Below are 8565 nucleotides of genomic sequence, written 5' to 3' on the forward strand. Positions count from 1 at the left end.
TGAGTAGCGATCGGTGTGTCAGTAGAAGCAGTAGTAGCAGCAGCAGCAGCAGCAGCAGAGATGGTTGAAGTAATAACGTTACTAATCGTTGCGTAGCAAAATTACCCTCGATCGTCGCTTAACACACAAACACGAAGTTCCAGCCGCTCACGAACTATTTTGTTTGTTTATGGTGGTTTACTCAACCAGATGACGTTTGTTTGACGTTTGGCTTCTGGCTATATACTACACTCACACACAAAGTACGGATGAGTAGTACTACTTCACTAGATGCCACGGCTCATTGGCGCACACTTCAAACGACGTGCAGTAGAAGAGGTTCACCGACGGTTAACGATGCACACAAAACGGCACACAATTGCACACAAACACTCTGCCCCGCATGCAGCCACACACACACGGGAGGTACACGATGCAAATTTGTCCATTCGGCGTGTCAATTGCCCGTGGATGATGATCCGCTGACGTATTTTCCCCCGCTGATGGAAGGATGCTGCGCCGCTTGTCTAGAAAAGAAGCGAGTGGGTTTGGGTTTTAGCTTTAATGTGTGGTTCGGAGTTTGGTATTGCTTGTTGTTTTTTAGGTGACTGAAAACGGTCCCCGGCTCGATCGTCCCCTGTCCCCCGGTGGACATTTTATTGCTTTTACATTATTGCTATTATTATTACTACTACGCGAGTGTCTGGCTAGTGAAGTGGACCTCCCGCCGGGCTACGTTTTATGCTCGACCACTATGGCTCTCTTCCAAACTCTTCCGCACTCTTCGCCCGGCTCTTTGAGATAAAGATCTTCGACGATCTTTGTCCACCGACTACGCCTGCTGCTGCTGCTTCTGCTGCTGCCCAGCATCATCATCGGGATCACCTGTCCCGGTGTGTGTCTTCGGCGCATGTTTAGCATTTTGTACTGCATACAAACACAGCCACACACATCCCCCCGGGCTCGGTGGTGGTGTGTCGTAAGGTGCCGACGATGTATCATTCCAAATTTATGATCACGACGAAGGGTTCTCACGTTTTTCGGTAGAATCAGAAATTTGCCTACCTCAATCGATAAATGCAAAACACGGAAAAAAATTCCCCTCCACTCGAATTATTCTTCTGCCGATAGACGATCGTTTGCCGAGTGGCTGCCTCGATCAACCACACCGGATCTTAGATGTGCGGATCTGCGGTACGATACCCGTCGCTGATCATGACGATCCGGCATTCGACATTCATCCATACTTCCGGACCTCGGAATCGGAAATCGTTTCATTTGTTTCAATTTTGACGTCACTCTGAGGAACACAGTGGGACAAGTGCAAGTGCTGTATTACCGAATCAATTTCGGAGACCCAACATGATCTCCGTTTCATTGGCATACACATCATGATAGCCTCACAACATTAGTATAACGGGAAGAAATTAAACTTATTAACACTACACCCCAAAAGCGTGCTTGTGGCAATGTACAAAAACCTGACTTGAGCTCAGAAGTGTTCCAACGAAATTCCAATGCCGAACACACTCTAATCCGGTACATCTGTGCGTATACAAGCACATCTCGATAAGGCTAGACAGCACAACAAAAAACTTCATCGAAACATTCAAATCAATCTGTCGTCGTCATTGTCACTGACGTTTATCGATTCGAGTCCTCCCCGTCAACGTGTTGTGCTCCGGTACCGTAGCCACATTTGACAACCGTACCTACCGGGTAGATGGTGCTTGATTTTTCGTTTCTCCTTTTCACCCGACGACTCCGAAAACGCCGACCGATCCTCGATCAAAAACCGGGACAGTTGCTACGGTTCGGCCCTCTCGCAACCCATTCCAGACCACAGCAGTTTGTGACAGTTTCTTCGAACCCCGCGCGAAGGCCACGCGTGTTCCCGGCTTGGAAAGGGTTTTACTGTGACCGCATCGCGTCGCAAAGACCGGTCTGCGTCTCGTTTCCACCGGCTGCCACGCAATTCCAGCAACGCTTCCCGCTTCTGCCAGGTTTTTTGGTGAACAAATTGAAACCTGTTGATGAAAATTATCATCAAATAATTGATTTCCAGTTGATTAACATCGAGACGAAAATCAAACAAATGAAAAATGGGACCCAATTCCACGAAGCCTGGTCCCGGGATCCCCGTTATCCCCCGAACGCTGCTCAACCATTCCACCAGCGATCGCCTATTCTTTAAGGTGTGGAGCAAATTAATATGCATCATACATCAGTGTGACAATGTTTGAAGGAGATGAAAGCAAAAAAATAAGCATCTTGCAAAAAAAAAACAAGAGAAGAACAATTTTGCAACATAAAAAAAACACAACACTACACATTCCCCCCGGAACGATATCGCAACGCGATGGAGACGCGATCGATCGCGGTCGGTGAGAATCATTCGTCATTCGAGGGATGACACTCCGTCCGGAGGGGGGTGGTTGTTGAAATAATAAATTTACCCGCTGACAGTTCCCTGACCAAGAGGGACACTCTTTCTCTCGCTGCAGTGTACGGCGGAAAAGATCCTTCCGGTGCGATAGTGTTGCGCGAGCGGCCTGTGACTCACGAATTTGTCTTCGTTTCTGGCACAAGCGACAAGCCACATTATGAACATTATTGCATTGTTGAGGGTGATTCCCACCATCGGTGTGGTACCGAACGTTCGCATTAATTTGTCAGGCCTGCCCGATGCCGATCGAGTGACGACGACGTGCATGATGAGGTGCCTTCTTTTTTGCGCAAACGATCAGGAACGTTCATTTATTTCTAGTGGGCAAGATGTGCAGAAGAGTTTGAAAGGATGGTCATTTTATCATTTTCCACACGACAAACGAAGATGCTATCATGTGTAAACGATATTTTAAACGATTTCCAAACATTTCCTGGTTTGCGTGTGAATCGAGCTTATTGTTTATAAAAAAGCTAACGAGATATTTTCTTGCATCGAAATTCTTCTTCGCGGAGATTCATTTCATAGCAAATTCGATTTCCAGCTTTTAATATTTGCAAAGAGTTTAATATCCAATGCGAAGAACCATTTATTGATGCATGTTTAAATAACATTTTACATTAAACCTCTCACATAAAGCATTTAAAAAGGTCAATTAGATAGTACGCAATCTTAACCAATAGTCAATATTTAAAACTTAACTGAAAAGTGTGACATTTGTTAAGTAATTGGTTTGTAATTGTCCGAAAATTTACTCTATCTCCTCTTCTATCCATTCAGCATTAATTTAATATAACTTCTATAATTCAAATTGCGCTGACATTTCTATTAAATGAATGGCTTTAAATCATGCATCCATGCATAAGCAAGGGTTCCTATTCAAAATAACATTTTATAAATTTTTTTCATAATGTAAAAACAGTGCCTCAATTTTCCAGCGCCAACGCATCAACACCGCCAACATCAAAGCAACCTGGTTACCATCTCAGCGATCGGGCAATTAGGGCGCCGTAATGAAAATGTTTGACATTCTTATCCATCATTACCCACCATCGACATCGCGCTCCAGACGAGAGTGGCAAATGGGGAAATTCGTTCCGAGCGCGGCACACCAACGTAGACGAGGTGACGAAAATGCACCTCCCATCGCACGGTTCGTCGGCGTGTGTTTGGCTGCGGAAACTGGGCGCGCGTGCAACTCCAATTACAGGCAAACTTTGCTTTGAAATGTGAACCGTGAAATTTCACTAGCGAGCCGAGCGCTCAAGTTCACCCAGGGATTGGTCCGGGTCGGGGGGTGTACACACCCGTCCGGTGTGTGTGTGTGTGTGTGGGCAAGCCAGTGAAGGATTTGCGCTAGACAGTGCGGGTAACAGTAAGGAACGTCAGGAATGTCGGGCACTTCAGTCGATCAGACTTTATCTCGATCGGTCACCACATTCCAAACCTTCCGGACCGGATCATCCACGGGGTTCGCCATCCTGACGGAACTGTCTCGGGGCGTTCGGGGCTTGCATGGAGTCTGGCATGTTGGCTCAACGGGATCGAAAGGATTAGACAGGTAGCTACCGTTTAAAATTCCCTTTGCCCCGTTGCTTTTCAGTGCGAAAGGTTTCGAAGCCATTGATTCATAAAATCTGATTTGTCTGTCCGCCGTGGCATTATTCCGCCGAACAACCCCAACCTCAACCTGGGTATGTATGGAATGGGCTGATTTCTTCAAGATTCTAGTGAGATTAAGCACGGTACAGCAGCATTTGCGGTACAATATTGGTAAACATGGGGACTGGTAAAGCCGGTTTCTGGAGTTGCAAAGAGGATCAGTTCGGTTGCGTTCGTGCATGTACTTTAGATAAATCCATCTAAGTGCTATGGCTTTCCGCTTCCCATCAACTTTCCCGACGGGTTGCAAGGCGCCGCTTATTCGGACGGCATTTATTTCATTTCTATCTTAAGAAATATTGGTCAAATTTAATAATAATATATAATAATATATCAAGCAAATTTAATTGAGTTACCTAACAAATACTTCTCCGAACTGAATAATATTTTCAGCGCATTACGAGACTATTTAAAACAGACCAAACGACAGCCAGTTTACTCATACCCCGAGGGGCGTATTCAGTTACAAACACCAGATACATCTGCGGTTAAAGATAAGAGACATTCTGTCCGGCGTTTCAACCGTTCATGGCTTCATAGCCCTTTCTTAACTTCGTAACTTATTCAACGTACAATAGAACTATTTCATATCGAAATTTGTATCCACAATCATGAAGCGGAGTCACTTCATATACTGAAATTTGAAGATTTTCTATCACACTTGTAGTACACGACCTGTCTCTTCCACATGTCAATTATCTATTATTAAAATTACTAAAATTTACAAGTAAATACAAAATTAATAATTAACACAATTTATAACCGATAAGCTTAGGATGAGGCAAATTACAAGGAGGAAATGCCTTGAAAAATTGTACACCACTCAACACTACGGTGTCGATAATACGACGAAAGCCGTCAAAATGGAAATATAAACAAATAAATAAAACAATTAATATCTGCTTGTCCGATTTAGAAAGCTGTGTTCGCCGTATCCTATCAACTGGGATATAGCTTATGGAATAGGTTATGACTACAGAAAAAAAGAAATGCTAAAGATTTCATGGTATTCAACCGGAAGGGAGGTTGACCTAAGAAAGTGTAGATCAAATCCATACCAATTCCATACCAATAGTATTAAATATTACAACATAGCAAGGCTAGTTTATCGATATTTTACATGCAAAAACACATGATTTATTGCATCCTTGTTGGAGAGAACCATCTTACGGACTCACCTTCTAGAAGGGAAAACCTCTCAAGCAGAAAGCATCATGCTCGAACTACTGCAAGAGTTGTCTAAGCACTCGTGGACTAAATTCTCCACGTGTCTCAAAACTTACTACCGGATCACCCACAAAGGCTTCAAGATTAGATCGACTATAAGAGTGTGATAACGACAGATAAGAAGCTACCTTTCAAACCTTACAACTAATAAATTATAGAATAAAACGGCACATAATGATAATCATTTTAGATAACTTCAAATATACAGACAACTCTGAACAAAACTTCACACAAAATAAGAATTTTCATCTAACTTTGCCACATACTCATAAACAATATTGTTGAAATAAAAAAAAAACATATTCTGATATTAAAGTTTTACAACATTTCATCAGTTGTTGAAAACAATGCTATTATCTTTTATCATTCGGGAGTTTGATAAAAAGATAATCGTAGTTTGGACTCTATTATGCGATGAAATATCGATTATAAATAAAAAATAATGTGTCAAACACAAAGCCCAAAACGGGATGAACTGAACGCATTTATTATTTATTTTTAGCAAACACTGAAAGTTGTACATAACAAGCAGGCAACAGGCAAATGCCAACCTCAACTCAGGTACGGTCGTGACATGTGTAGGTGGCGCGCTTTTACCCAGAGATAATGCAACTTATTGCAGCAGTTGATAAAGCTGTCACGTTCTACTACATTTTTTTTATCAAAAAACAGTTCCGTGCGTACCAGTCTGCTATTAATTTATTTCCTTTGCTGCAAACTGCATCCAAAAAGTCCAAAATGCATCACACTGCGGTGGAAGCGAACGTGCCCAACGGTGGTGGCGGTTCGGTAATTGTTCCCAGCCCAGTTGAACTAAAACAACATTATCCACGGATTACTGTCACCCGCGCGTTGTCGGTTGGCCAGCACGGACCGACTTGTCGTTTGCTGTTTGCCGTCGGATTTGCGCGCACGTTCAAGTGAACGGGGTGGACAATAATTGTCTCGCCACGCTTCTAAAACCTTTGTGTGACGGCTTTGCAGCGTATCGGCGCATCGGGGTTCAGGTGAAAGGGCTAACGCAGTAGGGCTTCGTCGCCAAGTGGAAAGCGATTTGTCGCGTACAAACCACCATCACTTACTGGAGGGGGGGGGGGCTTATGGGAATAATTCGCGAACAGCAGTCCATTCACACCTTTTGATGTGATAACCAGGATGGATGTGTTTGCCTTTGACTAATCGGCAACGTTTGCATTGAAGGGATGAAAGCGTTTGTTGCTGCATCAAGCGCCAAATGCAACGTATATAGAATTAAGCGAAAGCCCTGCTAGTGTTTCTGGAAGGAATGGCTGTGAAATGCTTTGCTTCCTTGCCCTTTGCGATAGGTTCGAATTTCCTTCGGAAGCTTCGATGCCGTACGATGTACAACTTTCTTTCACGCTTGGATAATCTTTTTCTCTTCCACGAAATAGACCCTCTTCCCGGCACCCATGGACGGGGATGGTGGGTTTCTTTTGCATGCCCGATCTATTAGACCCGCGATGCCCTCTTTGCAGGTCCGAGGTTTCGTATGTCACACGCTGCACAGGCCCGCCCATCACTATTATGCGCGCTAGCAGTTTACGGCCGAAAAGAAGGACCCCTCGCACTCGCACAATTCGTCCGTTTTCATGTGCAACCCATCAGATCAGACACACGCACAATCTCTCACAAACACACACGCACACAATTCTGAACATACACAAACAAACATTCATCTGCAAAAAAAGGCGAAGATTAAGACCGTAATCGTACACTTTTGTGCCTGTTCGTATTGACATCCGCCGTGGAAAGGCCTTAATCCTTCGCGCATTGTGCCATCCCTTACGAGCGTAACCAACGGTGCCGTAGTACAAGCAGTGAATGGCAGCAAAACCGTCCATTTAAATGTAAGGATAGTGTTGTGAAAGGAATAGCATTAAAATTCACCTTTTTCTAATCGAAACACTCTGTTTCAAATAGGACGTGATTTGTTCAACAACAAAAAAAGTATTCAACTCACTTTTCCTGCAATTGATGCTTTTCTACTTTACGTTATTGCACAACATACGGGTTGTTTATTTGACAATTGCTTTTATCATCATAATTTCTTCACACATTTCTTCTCTTATAGGTTGAGGTGGTCTGTTGTTTGATACACTTTTATTAATTGCAACAGATTGCAGTAAACTCCACACACTTATCACACGGATTAACCAGTTTATGAACAAATTCACTCCCTTGTACGCGAATCTGCGTTTCTGCCGTGCGTGCGTGATCCGAAAATGCAACCCCGTACCGTACCGAAACACGACGTAACACACGCGCCCGTAAAACGACACGCTCACGGACCACGATCCACTCGGACGGAGATTTAAATGGAAACTAATTTTTAACATATTTTTTGATCTCCCTCAACATAGGAAGTTTCATGCTCAACCGAGAGAGAAGAACGTGCACGAGCGAAAGAGAGTGCGGGAGAGCGAGAGAAAGACTGCAGTCTGGTGCGGGAGCGAGAACGCATGCTCCATTGCTAGAAAGAGCACGGCAGTTGCCAGTTTGCTTTATGCTGCTTGGATTATTATGTTGCACCCCCGGTCCGTTTGCGAGACCGTTTGGCTCTGTGGCTTCGCTTCCCTTTCCTTTGCTTGCGCTTTTCTTTGCCGCAAAAAGCATGCAGAATTTTCGGATCGTGCAATATGGGTTGGCTACTGAAGGAAGTTGCAGCATTTCTTCTCTCTGATTGTTGTGCAACGTTGCTGTTTTGTTTTTCTTTTGTAGAAAGTTTTGCAAAGCATCTTACATGCTTTTTACATCGTTCATTTAGCGATCATTTGGTTGAAAAAAAAATGCACTCAATACTGCAGTTTTCGTGAGGAAACATACACGAACGCTGGTACAGTGGGTAAAAATTTCTGCTGAAAAAGATGCAGAACAATCGATTGTTGATCAAAAATGTCAAAAAATATTATGCAAAACTGAATAATAAAACCATTCATAAATGATTTCGCTCTAAAGTTTTCAATTGAAAATATGTATACATACACATCTAAGTTGCATAAATTGCACAACGTTGTTAAACAGTCGGGAACATAATTATAAGGCCACTTGTTTATAAGAACTAATAATTGGTTTATAATTATAAGAACTGAAAAATTTACATGAGATTACATGACATACATTTCATGAAATTTGCGTATCTAATTACTACAGTTCAGAAGCGTTCCCCTTAAGCACAGTACAAGAGAAACAATCTTTCCTGTTTCAAATCTAATAAAAATTAATTGAAATAA

Source organism: Anopheles moucheti, chromosome 3 (assembly GCF_943734755.1).
Source record: "Anopheles moucheti chromosome 3, idAnoMoucSN_F20_07, whole genome shotgun sequence".
Taxonomy (NCBI): Eukaryota; Metazoa; Arthropoda; class Insecta; order Diptera; family Culicidae; genus Anopheles; species Anopheles moucheti.